The sequence below is a fragment of the Dreissena polymorpha genome, unplaced genomic scaffold, assembly GCF_020536995.1.
Source record: "Dreissena polymorpha isolate Duluth1 unplaced genomic scaffold, UMN_Dpol_1.0 chrUn009, whole genome shotgun sequence".
In the NCBI taxonomy this organism is placed as follows: Eukaryota; Metazoa; Mollusca; class Bivalvia; order Myida; family Dreissenidae; genus Dreissena; species Dreissena polymorpha.
This window is the reverse complement of record NW_026273323.1, coordinates 361,212-377,951: the sequence shown is the minus strand read 5'-3', so window position 1 is coordinate 377,951 and position 16,740 is coordinate 361,212. Positions and strand designations below refer to the sequence as shown.

General features: G+C 32.6%; 1 protein-coding gene across 3 annotated transcripts in view; it reads left to right on the top strand.

Moving 5' to 3' along the window:
• Positions 1-16,740, top strand: part of LOC127863474 (cell adhesion molecule-related/down-regulated by oncogenes-like) — a 116,996-nt gene that overhangs the window by 40,842 nt on the left and 59,414 nt on the right. The window contains exon 1 of one of the 3 annotated variants that reach the window (XM_052403022.1): positions 9,542-9,837. The exons of the other annotated variants lie outside the window; for them this stretch is intronic. The gene's annotated coding sequence lies outside the window, so the exon portion shown is untranslated. Of the gene's footprint in view, positions 1-9,541; positions 9,838-16,740 lie in introns of those variants that run through there. 3 annotated transcript variants of the gene reach the window in all.

The window sequence follows — 16,740 nt, the reverse complement described above, 5'->3', positions numbered from 1 at the left end:
ATTGTAACCATTTTTATGTTTAAATGGTTATTCAGCCTGAACTTAATTTTAAAAGCAGTGTACAACACAATTGCTTTATTAACTTTTGTCTCAAAATTTATTGTATGCAGGGAATGGCAGAAATTGTGTCAATTACAAGGTTTTATTCTTAAATTCTAATTATAGTCTTTTTTCGCATGTGAGAGTGTATCGTTTGGAGCCCTGAATATTATGAATTCTCATCTATTTAGGTTTTGCTGGGTAATTCAAGGATATGTAATTAGGCTGAACATTCCACAGTTGACATTAATCTTGTTTATATCCAGCAGAAATCCCACTTCTGCTTTTGGGTTTAAACAATTTACTGAGTAAGATATTCTTTGGCTATTAAAAACGCTTAATAATCCAGTTATCAGTTTATTTTGAACTTTTAATTATTTTGTTACCTGTTAAGCATAGACTGCAGTTTGTATTCTCATTCTAAAATTCCCACCTGTCTCCCATAATTCATCCAAAATGACCTTAGTTTCCATAGCAACTGCATGATAAAACTTGGTAAACTTTTGTAAAGAAATCTTGATAAAGCTGGAATGAAAAGTGAGAACATTTTCTCTAAACTCATGATTTATTGTCCACAATCTGCTGCTATATGGCACCAATAGGCTTCAAAGCTTAAGGCATGAGGGGAATGTGCTAGCTGTACTTGAACAGAATTTGTTTACATTTCCATGTTAACAGGTCAGTTTGACTGATATGTTCTGTACTGATGCTGATCTTAGAAGTTGTTGTGGTATTTCTGAAATGCAGACTAATCCCGGATTCATCTTTCAAAAGATGAAGTAAATCTGTCAAACCATTCATGTCCCTTAAAGGTTGTTTTAATATTTATGTTTTATAATTCATTACACAAATATATTTTGAATTGCCAAGAAATATGGTAGAAAATTGTGTATCATTATTCTTCATTACAACTAAGTTATAGCTTAATTTTTACCATGACTCCAACATTTCTTTGATCTTTTCCATTTATGTAATTAATTTTTAAAGCAAAGTCCTTTATTTTCATTTAGGTAATTTTATAATAAAATGAAAATAAATTTGATTGGATCAAATTACTTCTTACAATTTAAGTAATTATTAAAGAATTTACACTTTGTGGTTTTGCCCATTTAGCACAGAACTTTATATTTTTGCTGAAATGTTTTGAAAATAGTTTTAAATATTTTATATGTGTGGAAAAAGTAATTTTAAAACTTCCAAGATTACTTACATCACAAACCTGCTTTTTCAACCCTAAAAAACAATTGCATACTATTTAATCACTATGGTTACCTGTTTGATGTATATGACCTGCTGACAGACTTGTTCAGGCTGCTGTTGCTCTGCTGGATCCATCACCAGTCAATGATTGACTGATAGTTCTAGCCCTGGACATCTTGATAACTGGCCCAGGGGGGTGCCTCACTAATAATGTGCTATTTTCTGGCCCAGTCTTACAGGCCTTATATTAGGCTATACTAAGACATCGGAGGGGACTTGGTAATTTTTCTTAAATAATTATAATGCTAAACATTGCACTAGTATACAAGTGCCATTTGAAGATGTACCACAGGATTCACATTTGCTATCAAGTTTTAGTTCCTCATTGAGCACAAATAATAGTCTGCCTTTAATCATTCCAAGCAGAATTACTATGTCTGGCTATTCTCGTTTGTCAAGGCAAAATTAGTTTGAAGACAGATTGTTTATAAGACCTAGTTCACAGGTCCTGAAGCCGCAGAAGTGTGAATGCTATTCTTGTAAACAAACCAATTCTCCATAGACTGACCAGTCTGGGTGGTCAGTGTTTTATGTTGATGCCAGTACCCAACATAATTCCAGTCCAGCGTAGTTTATGCTGTATTATTGAATTATTTAATTATGTTTACATGCTGTTGTTTTAGAATCTCAATACTATGGATGATAAGGGGATAAATTAGTCCATTACTGAAAATAGTGGAAATAAATTCTTAAAACTCACCTGTGAAGAATGTGCTCTGGGTGAGCGTGTGTGATCGCTTTTTGTCATTTCTGAAATTCCCATGTGAAGACTGTGGGTCAGAATTTTGAATTCAATCTTCATGAAACTTGGTCAGAATGTTCCTCATAATAACATCTTGGCGGAGTATGACATTGGGTCATGTTGGGTCAAAAACTAGGTCAATCGATAAGATATTTAAAAAAGGCTTGCGGTCATTCCATAAGCCGTTTTTTTTTGCAAAATTTTCATGTAACTTGGTCAGATGATTTGTCTCAATGATATCTCAGCTCAGATTGAAGCTGTGTTTCGAGGGATCAAAAACGAGATCACTTGTTAAAATTAAAGAAAAAGCTTGTGAGCACTCTAGAGGCCATATTTATTGCCAAATCTTTATAAAACAGAAGATTATATGTTCCATGGAAGAGTTTGAAACTTGGTCAGGTGAGGTCAAAAATTCGGTCAAAAGGTAAAATTAAAGAAAAAGCTTATATTAGTACTCTAGTTGTCACATAAGTTCTGAAGTAGTTAGGACACCCCTCAGCTGACAGTAATGATGCATGCGAATCATAAAGCGTGCAGCGTCGTTTCCTGCCAATATGTTACAGTGGAACATTCATGAAAATATATTTTAATCAAGTTCAAACAAAGGTTCTTGTCATTTGAAAAACTTGGCGGCCAGGGGGCAGGACAGCTGTCTAGTTATGGCAATAGTAAAACATTTTGAATTATATTTAAGTCACTTTTGTTTACTAAAACATCACAAAACTTGCTCATAACATTTAACTTTGTTTTCTTATCATATTTATGATGAGTTTGAAAATAAATCTTGCCCTAAATTGATATAACATGGCTCTGGCAATACTTAGTGAATATTACTGCCTTCTCAGAATGGTTTAGTTCCAGTAAGATCTTAGGTGAGCATCTTGGGGCCTGCCACCCTCTTAATGTTACGTTTACAAACAAGACTGGAGACATCTGCATTTAATTGTATGGTTCAATGGTGTGTACATACTAAGTACACATTTATCTACTGTAAAACTACATTTGCTTACCAAAACTGTTTTGTTTACAAGTGGCTGTACCTTAAGATTCTATGAGATTGTTTTTGAAAAAAAAAAGTCTTGTCATTTTGCTTGTGATCCATCAAGTGTAATACATTTCTTTTGTGTGAGGCAATTTAAACTTTGCTGGCCGTTAAAGGACACATGGTCGACTGCTTTATATTTGCTGGACTCTTGCAGAGAGAACAGAAGGAATGGTGTCTTTACTTAGTATTAAACTGGATGGTTCAAATTAAAAACTGTAATCTTGCTTGATTTTGGTAGACATTGTTGTGTTTTGGAGCAATACAGTTGTTTAAGCCATCAGCTAGGGTTATACACTAAACAGTGAAATACATGAAATCTATGCAAAATGTATTCCGAAGAATTCGGTTTTACTTTTCTATTGGTACACAATATAGTAATGTGACCCTATAGCAGACTGAAACATCAAGTCAGTATAGGAATGTAACCCCATAAAGGACTGATATACCATACTTTGACAACAACAACACTAGAAATTAGAGCTGGTACTACTATTGTTCAAACAAGCAAACAATACATTTGTGTGATACTATTTGTTGGTCTTGTACATTTTTTAATTGAATACATTTGATACTTGGAATGTTTGAAAACTTTTGTGCAATAATTCGCAAAAGTTAAAGATCACAATAGTCAAGAGTGACTTTTAGTGTACAAATAATTAGCCCAATCAACTTTTGATCAATATAGAGTTTGCCATGGTGTAAAATGAAGGACATGGAGGTTCTGGACTCAATTCCTACTGTTTGAGCGTTCTGAGGATCTTTCCAAAGAAACAAAGTATTGGTTATATTCAAGAAAATGGAAAATTAGAAGATTTGTTTAAACACAAGGCTTTTGATGTATTCAAGCTAATATAAATAGGTTACAGGAATAAAATTGTTAAATAAGCTCGGCTACACCTAGCAAATGCATATTTTGATTTTGTCATCAACCAATGCCACCACCATCACATTTGTCCAAATGCTTGTAAGCAGTCTGGAAGTCTTTAGACAACATAAATGATAAAAACTGTCTTGTGTCACATTGTTCTGCTTATAATATATATGTTATATATATATAACAATATATGCCCTTGAAGGATGACTGGAAAAATGTATCAATTTCCTATTATTTGTCATACACAATTTAATGTATTATTACAATGTCCTCATCCTATAGTAAGTAATACTCATTGGATTCTTTGCTAGTTAACAAACGTGCAATGAGTGATCGGGTAATTTGTAAGTTTTTAATGCTGTTTTTTGGACGTGAATCACCATATCGCAATATAAGAACACACCATTGTTAGCTATTTATTTAAAATACCAAGTGTTTCTTTATTTTGCTGACGATGCAAGTACAAGATTTCTTTATAACATTAAGCTAAACAAGTTTTGTACCTAATTTCTGCGCTGGCTAAGAATAGAGCATTAAATTTTTGCACACACGCTTAAGAAAAATGCAGTAGAAACAAAAATGTGAGATTGTAGCAATATTTACTTTCATCTTTCCATCAGTTTACTTTGTAAATAATGATCACTTGAGCAACAGAGTTTTACATAAACAATTTGTAATCCAGTGACACGTTCCATATGGGCACTGATTTAAGAGCTGTGGATCATCTCCCTTTGTTTAACATTTACCAGTAAGTGATTTCCCTTGTGCAAATGTTCAGTATAATCATAAGTTTCTATAGTAAATTAATTCAATTCAAATTTAACTGATATAATTTGATTTGATATAATAGTTTTATTTTGCCCGCCTTGATAATGGCAAAGGTCATATAGAGTTGCTCATGCCCCTGTGGGCGTGTATGCCAGTGAGTATGTACGGGACATTTTGTGTTTGGTTAATAACTTCGTCTCTTCATGGGATTTTGAAAAAAAAAACTAGCACAAATTTTTAATGATTATCATATCAGGACTACATGTTGCGTGTAACAACCATGTTGTTAGCTTCAAGGTCAAGTTCACAGTAGACAGTTAGCATTTTTCGCATATTCTTTATACATATTTAGTGTAATTTCATGATTGTGACGGTCCCAGAACATTGTGGTTCATCGTTGAATACCACATAATTACAAACTTCATTGAAAGCATTTCTGGTTTAAAATGTTTTATAGGCAAGGGCCCTTCATATTTAACAATTCTGCAATATTATTTATTTTTATATGAATTTTATTTCTGCATATTATTTTACATTTCTCTGGTAGGCACAATTTTGTTAAACATTTGCTATGCCTTTCAAGTTTCATTTTTCTCAGTTTACATTGCATTCACCTTTGAAGTAGGATACTTTAAAACACTCTAGAAATGAAATAAGATTCTTTTAGATGCATTATTAAATAATCCTATACCTATCAAACAAAAAGCAGTACATATCAGATAAAAATCTTGGCAGAAAGGAATGAACATTCTTTGCAGTGTGGCTTATGTATAAACTTTCAAAAAACCACCTTTAATTGGCCATACTATACATTGCTGCATTCTGTTGCAAGATGCTTGCTAGATTGTGCGAGATATTTTTTTTGTTGGAGTGAAATTGAAATTTGTGATAAATTGGCACAATTGGAAACATACACTTTCATAATGTTGGAAAAAGAAGCAAGGTGTTAAAGATAAAACTTCAAAGGCACCACATTGCCTGCTATCTGCATTTCACTGCTCTGTAATCAGTAGATATCGGACACTCTGAAAACAAGGGCAAAACATTGTATTGCCGAATTTCAGACATTTGATACAATTAAACCTGCAAAAAGAGATAAAAATTGTGTGTGTTTTTATTTTGTCATTTGTTGTGCTTGCCAATTTTTGTTTAAATAGTTATTTGATGGAATACGCAAGGATTAAAGCTGACATAAGAATGTGTTCAGTGCTGCACAATTTTGCATTTATATTGATATTTGATAAAACTAAGTAAAGATTCAAGTTGATTAACTTTTAAATATTAATATAATTAGCTTCTGAAAACTTTACTGATATCCCTTACTCCTATTCCCTTAACTGTCTTATCTATGAAATCATTTCAATATGCAGGGTACACATTTTCAATTTCAGCAGACAGTATTTGCACAGTCTTTAGTGAAAACAAGGCTGATTCTGAAAAAAGAATTGTACCAAAAAACTAAGCAGGGCAGTGCGACAATGGGTATTATGCAATAGGCTGCATGGCTAGCTCCAGATCAGCCTGTTGCAGTCTGTTCAGGAACTACCTTGTCTGCTAATGATTCTTTGGAAGCTTGAATGATTGCTGGAGTGTATAGGCTGGTGACTGAAGCTACACTGGCCCCATATGGCAAAATATCCATTTTCTCATTAGGTGACTAAAATTATGTGTTTTTATGTCCCCACTATAGTAGTGGGGGACATATTGTTTTTGCCCTGTCTGTTGGTTGGTCTGTTGGTTGGTCTGTTGGTTGGTTGGTTTGCGCCAACTTTAACATCTTGCAATAACTTTTGCTATATTGAATATAGCAACTTGATATTTGGCATGCATGTGTATCTCCTGGAGCTGCACATTTTGAGTGGTGAAAGGTCAAGGTCATCCTTCAAGGTCAGAGGTCAAATATATGTGGCAAAAATCGGTCATTTTATGAATACTTTTGCAATATTGAAGATAGCAACTTGATATTTGGCATGCATGTGTATCTCATGGAGCTGCACATTTTGAGTGGTGAAAGGGCAAGGTCAAGGTCATCCTTCAAGGTCAGAGGTCAAATATATGTGGCCCAAATCGCTTATTTTATGAATACTTTTGAAATATTGAAGATAGCAACTTGATATTTGGCATGCATGTGTATCTCATGGAGCTGCACATTTTGAGTGGTGAAAGGGCTAGGTCAAGGTCATCCTTCAAGGTCAGAGGTCAAATATATGTGGCCCAAATCGCTTATTTTATGAATACTTTTGAAATATTGAAGATAGCAACTTGATATTTGGCATGCATGTGTATCTCATGGAGCTGCACAATTTGAGTGGTGAAAGGTCAAGGTCATCCTTCAAGGTCAGAGGTCAAATATATGTGGCCAAAATCGCTCATTTTATGAATACCTTTGCAATATTGAAGATAGCAACTTGATATTTGGCATGCATGTGTATCTCATGGAGCTGCACATTTTGAGTGGTGAAAGGTCAAGGTCAAGGTCATCCTTCAAGGTAAAATATATGAGTCAAAATTGCTCATGTAATGTCACTTCTGCAATATTGAAGCTAGCAATTTTATATTTGAAATGCATGTGTATCTCATGGAGCTGCACATTTTGAGTGGTGAAGGGTCAAGGTCAAGGTTATCCTTCAAGGTCAAACGTCATTTAGGGGGACATTGTGTTTCACAAACGCATCTTGTTTTTTAATGGTATCATCTATTGTTGTTTTCTTTGTTTCTCAATGAAATTAAGCATTACTGGTGTTTGCTTTGTACCTTGTTTAATTGCCTGTCGTGCAAACCTATCCATAACAACCAATATATACCATGGCAACTAATGAGGTTTTGACATACCTTTAAGAGGACAAATTTATGGCGAAAAGAACACATTTATGTAATATTAATGGGCAAAAAGTAGATTTCGTATACAGGTGCAAAACACATTACAATTAATGTTCACAGGATAAATGTATTTTTTGCCTTTCAAATATCAAGTAGTGCTGGGATGGCAAGTAAATAGCCGCCAATTTTGAGTGATGGGATGTGAGATAAAAAATATAGGATGTTGTGTTACATATTCTCAGTAGATGGGTTTTTGTAAATTTCAGCCAATGAATTTGAGCCGTGCTCTGTAAGAAAGGAGTTTGATGCATGTGCATAAAGTTTCATTCCAAATAAGCCTGTGCAATCCACATGCTAATCAGAGACGACACTTTCCACTTTTATGATATTTTCTGTTGAAAGAAAGTCTCTTCTTAGAAAAATGCCAATATTGGTGGAAAGTGTCGTCCCTGATAAGCCTCAGATACGACACTTAACCCTTTGCATGCTGGGAAATTTCTTGTCTGCTAAAATGTCGTCTGCTGAATTTCTAAAATTTCAGAATAGCAAACAGTTTGGATCCAGATGAGACGCCACATTCTGTGGCGTCTCATCTGGATCCAAACTGTTTGAAAAGGCCTTCAAAATTCGGTTTTAGCACTGAAAAAGTTAATGCACATGCATTAAACCACCTTTTCACTGAGTGCGACTCATTTTTATGTGTCTCTACCTACTGATAGTCCAATTGATTCAATTGAGACCTATGATTATTTATTTTATTCAATCCTAATTTTGTGAACACATTTCAATCCCTAAACATGCAAATATCAATAGTAAGGTTTGTATAAGTTTTAATTCTAAACTAGAGACATCTCTGTTCTTAACTGATGTTTGAATATCACCAGAATTCTAAACAAAAGTTTGCATATCACTAAAATTCTTAACCAATGTTTGAATATCACTAGAATTCTAAACAAAAGTTTGCATATCACTAAAATTCTTAACCAATGTTTGAATATATCACTAGAATTCTTATATAAATGCTGAATACAATGTAGTTGCTTTGGAAATTGTAAGAAAGTGGGGAGAGTTTTTTTGTTTACACTGATGCAAAAAAAAGAGTAAGATTTCTCTTGTTTAAATTCTGATATGCTTGGAAAATCTTAGATTCAGTACAAGGGAGATAACTAAATTATCTTGCTTACTTTAAAAGACAAGCAGTGCGAGAGTTATCCTTGTTGATTTGCATGTATAAACTTTATAATATATTAAGATCTAAAATATTTAATCTATTTTGTTTGATAAATAAACACTTCTATTAATTTTGTAATTTTTTAAAGATATAACCCTACAATTAATTGTTATTAAAATCTTGCAATTATTGCTTGTTCATGTTTAGCTGTTACACAATAGATAATGTTCTACAGTTTAAAATCTATGTTACCAATATATTTATAATTCCTGATGGAATCATTAATACTTATTAAATTGTATTTGTATGTATATTTAATTGAATATTTGTGTGATGTTTTTTTTTAATAAAAAAATGTTACACCTTCTGAACATTAAACAGTGAAGAATTTAATAAAATTACAGTCGTAAATTCAAAAACTACAGTTTCATGAAGCACAACTTTGCCATTCTTGGTTGTGAAAAAAAAATGATAAAATAATACTCTTATCGTTGGGACACTTTTACCCTTGTCACATGACAAAATTTTTTCTTATTCCATTTTTTTCCAATTTTCTTGATTCAATAGAAAATAACAAAGGCCTATAACGTTTGGTTTAAAAATCATTAGCATATTTTATTACACAAATATCTCTCTGTATTTCGAAATAAAGGGCTTAGAAATTCTTTTTTGACGTGTTAAAGGTACTTAACTATCATTGGACGGTGTGTGTAGAGTCTCCTTAGAGTGAGTAATGTCCCATAATGTGGAGGACAGCAGATGTGTTACAATCTTGATCAGGGGCCACCGAACCGTGAAGTAACCATTTTATATTATGTTTTATACAGCGAGCAGTTTTCCGATTTAGATGAACAGTAAACACACAGTGTTCACAATGTGGCCAAAATTAAAACTGTGTCAACTTCCATGGTTATTGTGATGGTTTGGTTGTCCAAGTGTTGTGTTCATTGTGAACCAAAGGTTAACATGTTAAAATAAAGCTTTACAATGGATGTTAAAATTGTTCAAAAAAGGATGTTTGATCTAATTGCTTAAAGATGGAAATAAATTGGTGGACAGAATAGAGGTGGTTTGTTGGGTTTTAAACTCTTAATGGAATATTCTTTTGTTAAACAAAGGTGAGTTTGAGTGAATTAAGGTGTTTGGATGAGAGGGCAAATATTCATTACTGAGTTTATGTGTATAATAAGATGTACAATGGTTTAATGATGGTTTTGGGTCACAGTTACATGCATGTGAGAATTTGTTTTACATAGGAAGTAAGTAACTGTTTTACAACAATTGTAAAACAGTTGTTTATTTAACTCCACTGTGCAGTCGTGCTGTACTATTTCTTATGGATAATAACCCTGTTAAAATTTAAATTACCCGCATTATATATTCAATACAAATGATTGTGAAAGCTTAAAAATAGTTGGTTGTGTATATAAATAAAAGCTTTAACTAGTTTTTGCTTTGCAATCTACTTAACAACATATTAAACATTAATTTACTCTACATATAATCATTTTGCTGTTATGAACATAACAGACTTTGACCACCATATTTTTTCATTTCATTAAATAATATTTTACACTGTATTTAATTTAAGAAATAGTGTGAATTTGTCATTAGTAAACCAAATATTTGGTCCACTTACATGATTTGAATGTTTAAAATTCATTATAATAATCTTTGGTTCAACGACCACTTAAGGTTGTTAAATTCATTCAAGGCCTGGTATTATGGCTTGGACCATCAATTGATGGTTTTATGTGAACAATCCAGCATGGTTTCTGGAGCATGAGTCCAGGACCTCTTTTAACTTCAACACTTTACTGTTCACCTAATGCCTGTACTATAGTTGTTTTTGTTATGACCACAGCATGGTTGTATTGTTTTGTCCACACCAATGATGTTATTGTTATGTTTGTATTGCCCACACTAAGGTAGTTCTTGTAATGCACATACTATGGTTGTTCTTGTATTGCCCACACTAAGGATGTTCTTGTAATGCCCATACTATGGATGTTCTTGTATTGCCCATACTATGGTTGTTCTTGTAATGCCCATACTATGGATGTTCTTGTTATGCCCATACTATGGTTCTTCTTGTAATGCCCATATTATGGATGTTCTTGTAATGCCCATATTATGGATGTTCTTGTAATGCCCATACTATGGATGTTCTTGTAATGCCCATACTATGGATGTTCTTGTAATGCCCATACTATGGATGTTCTTGTAATGCCCATATTCTGGATGTTCTTGTAATGCCCATGCTATGGATGTTCTTGTAATGCCCATACTATGGATGTTCTTGTAATGCCCATAGTATGGATGTTCTTGTAATGCCCATACTATGGATGTTCTTGTAATGCCCATACTATGGATGTTCTTGTAATGCCCATACTATGGATGTTCTTGTAATTCCCATACTATGGATTTTCTTGTAATGCCCATATTATGGATGTTCTTGTAATGCCCATACTATGGATGTTCTTGTAATGCCCATACTATGGATGTTCTTGTAATGCCCATACTATGGTTGTTCTTGTAATGCCCATATTATGGATGTTCTTGTAATGCCCATATTATGGATGTTCTTGTATAATGCCAATACTATGAATGTTCTTGTAATGCCCATACTTATTATGGATGTTCTTGTAATGCCCATTCTATGGTTGCTCAAGTTAAAATGCATTTACAGTGGTTGTTCTTTTAATGCCTATATATGCAGGGTTCCTGATCATGTGACTTTGTGGGGTTTACAAATAAAAGTTAATGGATGAAAACACACCCCTAATTAGGGCTTTTTTTCACATAACTTTTCAAAACAATTTGTCTTAATTTTTTTAACTAGTTTAAAAAATACAGTTTTTAATGCTGCTTATGGCAATGTGAAATAAATCATATTAATTACTTTATTTAATAAGCCTGCAGTTTTCATGCAACACGCAATGTGATATTTTTTGGCTATCAAAATATCAGATGTTTACATGGATTTATTCTTAAATCTTAAGATATAGGCACAAACAGCAAGAAAAACTGTCTTTCATGCACGAACATTTTAGGCAAATGCATTTCAATAACTTGATATATTTGCAAAATAATAAGATGTTACCGGTGTGTTTACATTCTGTCCAGCCAGTGGTTACCCATGTCAACCTCATTGATCCTGCACCCTGATATTGTTCTTGTGTAATGTCTATACTGTGTCTCCTTTTTTGATGGTTGTTGTGTGGAAGATCTGACTTCATAGTTCTTCTTTATCGTCGCTGTTCTTCGAAAACCGCATAAGTCAATTTTTACAACTTTTCAATAGGCAAAAAAAACATTTTTAAAATATAATAATTTAGATAGTCTAAAAAAGGAACCAAATATTAAAGAGAAAACTGCTTAAGTCAATTTTTAGAATTAAAATGACAACTACAGGTTTTTATATTTTCATCAATAAAAAATATGCCCATTTTAATTAAGACTATCTAAATTAATATATTTTAAAACTTAAAAAAATATTAAAAAAATATTTTTTGAAAAGTTGGAAAAATTGACTTACGCAGTTTTTGCAGAAACAATTAGTGCACCAATGAGTGTTCAGGATTTTCTCACGCGTTCATAACTATGCCTTCCAATTGGATATGAAATCCAGTATTTTCGCAGAAAATGACCCGTGAACCCGCCATTCTTATAAAAACAAATAACATTTTGCGCCAAATTTGACTTGCGCGGTTTTCGAAGAACAGCGACAATATATCATTATGCTTGATGTTTTCCATTTAGAAACCGTGAGTATCTGTTTGTTTCCCAAAATACCATACTATGTAAATTTCATGTTATTTTGCTTTTCCTGTTGGTTTTGACCTATACCTTTATTGTTAAAAGGACCACATTCTGGTAAATTGCTGGTATTCTTTTGAAAATTATTAAATGTGTTTATTTAGATGCTTACACTTTTGGTCATTCAAAAATTTCCTGATGGAGTTTAATATTTAAAGGCATTCTGTGTTTACCATGTATTTTGTTTAATATACAAAATTGTTTTAAAATATGCGAGCAAAAAATGTTAAATGTTCACAGCAATCCTCCATCCCCTATTTATATGAATTATAAATGGGATTTCTTTTGAAAGCTTCTTTTCCACATCTTTGATTTATAACCATCGCTTTATACGCATTTTGATCATTGAATGAGAAACATTATTTGCAGCTCAAAGTCATTGAAAAATATTCAATTGAGGCAAAGTTCAACTTTGTCATCCATTTTAAAGTGTGCTTCAATAGGATTTTTTATTGTAAAAGGACTAAAATTCAATAATTGCTTTTATATAAACAACAACAAATGAACACAAAGTAAAATATATTTTGTATTTTAACATGAAGTATGATTGAAAATAGATAATTTTTAATGATATTTGAATAAATGAATTTTTTTTTTTTAAATCTTGTATTGTAAACACAATTTTTTAAAGACTTATTCAAAAATGTTTTCAGGGAATTATTTCAGTTACCTGAACATATTTATGCATTATAAATTGTTCATATTATCATTTCTGGTATATCTTTGCAAGCAAAGTGGATTTTGTTGAGGCACAACAAATATTTGACTGCTATGTAGATCTTGCAATCTTTTTCTTTTGTAGTTGCATACAAGTCAAAATTAAGCAATTGCTGTTCAAAGAACAACTAAACACATCTTTCATTTACAGAGGTTTTAATCTTCATTGGTGTCCATTTCACAAGGGCAAACTTGCAATTTGTTAATTATGTGCACTTTAATAAAAAAATAAATAGATTTCTTTGCTTTAAAAATTAGATACAGACAAATGAAGTTCTGAGCTAAATGTTTTGTATTGCATGTGATTTAATGTGTATCAATATCCATAACTGAAAGTATCAAAACACTTTATATTTGCAATAATGTGTAGTGTTCTTTTTGCCTTTTTTATTTCATCTTTTTTTGTAACAGTGTACTTAAAATTGGCAACATAAACTTCTTTGCCTCAAGTTTCTGGGAGAAAACTCAAAGGAACCCCTACAGTCAGAGCAAACATGAAATGTTGTGCACATTTAAATACTAAGCTTGCTGCTTATCTTTTTTAAATTGACATCCTATAAACGGGCTATGTATTTTTTTAATTACTGGACAAATAACTATAAAATATGTCCTCCACAATATTGCCATGGATGACGCACAGAGAACAATATTTTGTGCTGTTACTGTTATAATAAGATTTAAAATCAGACATACTTCAAGTTCATTCTCTTATTTCATTTGAAGCATGAAAAGAATTGTTGGGAATGAGAAGACTTGTTGAGAGAAAAAGCTTTCTCATTTGTTTTTTTATGGCAGATTGTATTATTAAATTGTGTAAGCTTTGTTTGCATTATTTGACTGTTGTATAGTTATTCTGAATCAAACTAATTATCCTCTTTCTACAATATCAGAAAATGTAATCATTTTAATTCATAACGAGTTGGGGGTGGGGGGCATTCAGTGACAAACAAGTACACAATTATGAAAAAACTTATTGAGTATTCATGAAAAAATGTATTTATCAAAAAATAGGCACACATAATGGAATAGAAGTTTCTCTTTCAATATGGTATAATAAATAAATAATAATAAATTCATTTGAAATAACAGTCATCAACTGTTGTTGGAGCTTTCAACCCAGCATATATATCCAAACATTTTTTTTTGTAATATTGATAAAAGTGAAGGGGCACACAGTAAGTAATTGACAAATAGCTAAAGTTGCTTCCATCAACCGCTGCCATTACCATGAAAATACATTGCCAAGATTTTCTGAGGTTCAAAAAGACTCTTATCTCAAGATTACATTGCATGAGTTGTATAGGATTTTATCAGAGCTAGATTTAGGTATTCTCTTAATGATACTCGTAAAAACAAAGGCATCTGAAATCAGACCCCGTGTGGGAATGCCAATTTTGAGAATATGCTAAATAACTCCGCAAAAACTGGCCAGATACGCCAGCAAGGGCAAGGATTGCTGCGCTATAAGGAAAAGTAAAATCTGTTTTGATACAATTTTATTTGGCATGGTGTTGTCTTGTTATTTCTTTTTGAAGTTGCCTTTGTTGCGATTAAAAGTCTGGAGAATTGGGTTAAACTGATGGCCTCATTGTTTCTATTATGTATATATTATTAAGATATGTTGTGTTTGAACAACAAATAAGTTTTGTCAAAGTCAAACAAAAATAATACTTGGAAATCCTGCATTTAAGGTCTCCCTAATCCACAGTCCTTGTCATATAGTTATGCCCCCTTTCGAAGAAGAGGGGGTATATTGTTTTGCACATGTCAGTCTGTCTGTCCGTCAGTCGGTCTGTCCACCAAATGGTTTCCGGATGATAACTCAAGAACGCTTACGCCTAGGATCATGAAAATTCATAGGTGCATTGATCATGACTGGCAGATGACGCCTATTGATTTTCAGATCACTAGTTTGTATAGTTTCTTCTTTGCTCTAAAATCCCAGACTGTGTTCAGGCGGGCCTCAGAATGTCCACTGCCATAACCAGATATACCTCTGAAGCTGCATTTTGTACAGCAGAATTAATACATTGACATTATAATTGCACATCAGTTGTACAATAAAATGATGGCATACTAATGTATGTGTTTAGAACACATTGAAATATTTGTTGTTTGTAATTTAATTAACTTTTTCATCTGGAATGCCTCATAATTATATGAATAAGCAGATTTAATTATCTCATATTAGTAAGTGTTCATTATTTACAATACGTATTTTTTAATATAGAAACCTTATGATATTTTTGCTGTATTCAGTAACACACCGACTGCTTCCTGATGCACATTCAATTATACCTCATGATTGATTTTCATTATTTAATTGATTTTTGAAACCACAGACTCATTATTTCAGATGAATTTAAGAATTCCAAACAGAATCGTAAGTTCTCATGAATAATTATATGAATCATCTTCATGATTGTCTGAAATACTAACAATGGTTTCAGAAAAAAGTTTCTGGGAGAGCATGCAACATTATTTGGTAATTGTGGACAAAGTTTCAAAGGAGCTGACTGCAGACATATTATGTTTATAGCTTTACACCCCCAGTATGATCACTTAAAGATAGTTTTAATTAGTGTTATAGCACTGGTGTGGAACTAGCTCAGATACTAGCTTAAGTGGACAAACAGTTGACCCCTGACCCACCTACCTGCTGGGGTCAATCCCTTTTAAATAACTGCTTTTTGGTTTTCATGGTAACCACAGCTTGAAAAATGTTCACCACATGTTTAAACTTACTTTCTGGTTTGTTATAGAAGTTTTCCATGATTTATATTCATGTTATGAAGGCTGTATTCTTTCTATAATGTAAATATTTGTGTCATGGAGGCTTGGGTTATGTCTTCTTACAAAGGTGTTAGACATTGTCCTTCACATTGTAAGAATGCATTATAGCAAACCTTGATACAAGGGTGAAAGTGTCTGTTAACCCTTTGCATGCTGGGAAATTTGTCATCTGCTAAAATGCCATCTGCTGAATTTCTAAACTTAGCATTTTCTTTGATTTTTTTCAAAGAATACTATCAGAATAGCAAACAGTTTGGATCCTGATGAGACGCGTGACATTCTGTGGCATCTCATCTGGATCCAAACTGTTTGCAAAGTCCTTCAAAATTCGGTTCCAGCACTGAGAGGGTTAACTGAGGTTGCTTTATGTTTGGACACTACAAGTAATCCACCACAAATGAGCTTTAACAAATGATGCCTGCAGCTTAGCCTACAAGTTTGTAGAACTATCTTTGTACAGCAGTTTGCCATTTTGTTGCTGTATTATTGTCCATATTCATATTAAACTGGACCCTACTAATCAAACTCATTTTACAAAAATTGCTGTTTTGATATCAAATGTATATTTTTTCCTTTAAATTCACAAGTGTAAATTGCCAAATAATATCAGTACATTACATTTTATTACCAAGATTTATTTAGGTAAACTATCTATACAATGTATTATTAAGTTCACAACATTATTTTGATTA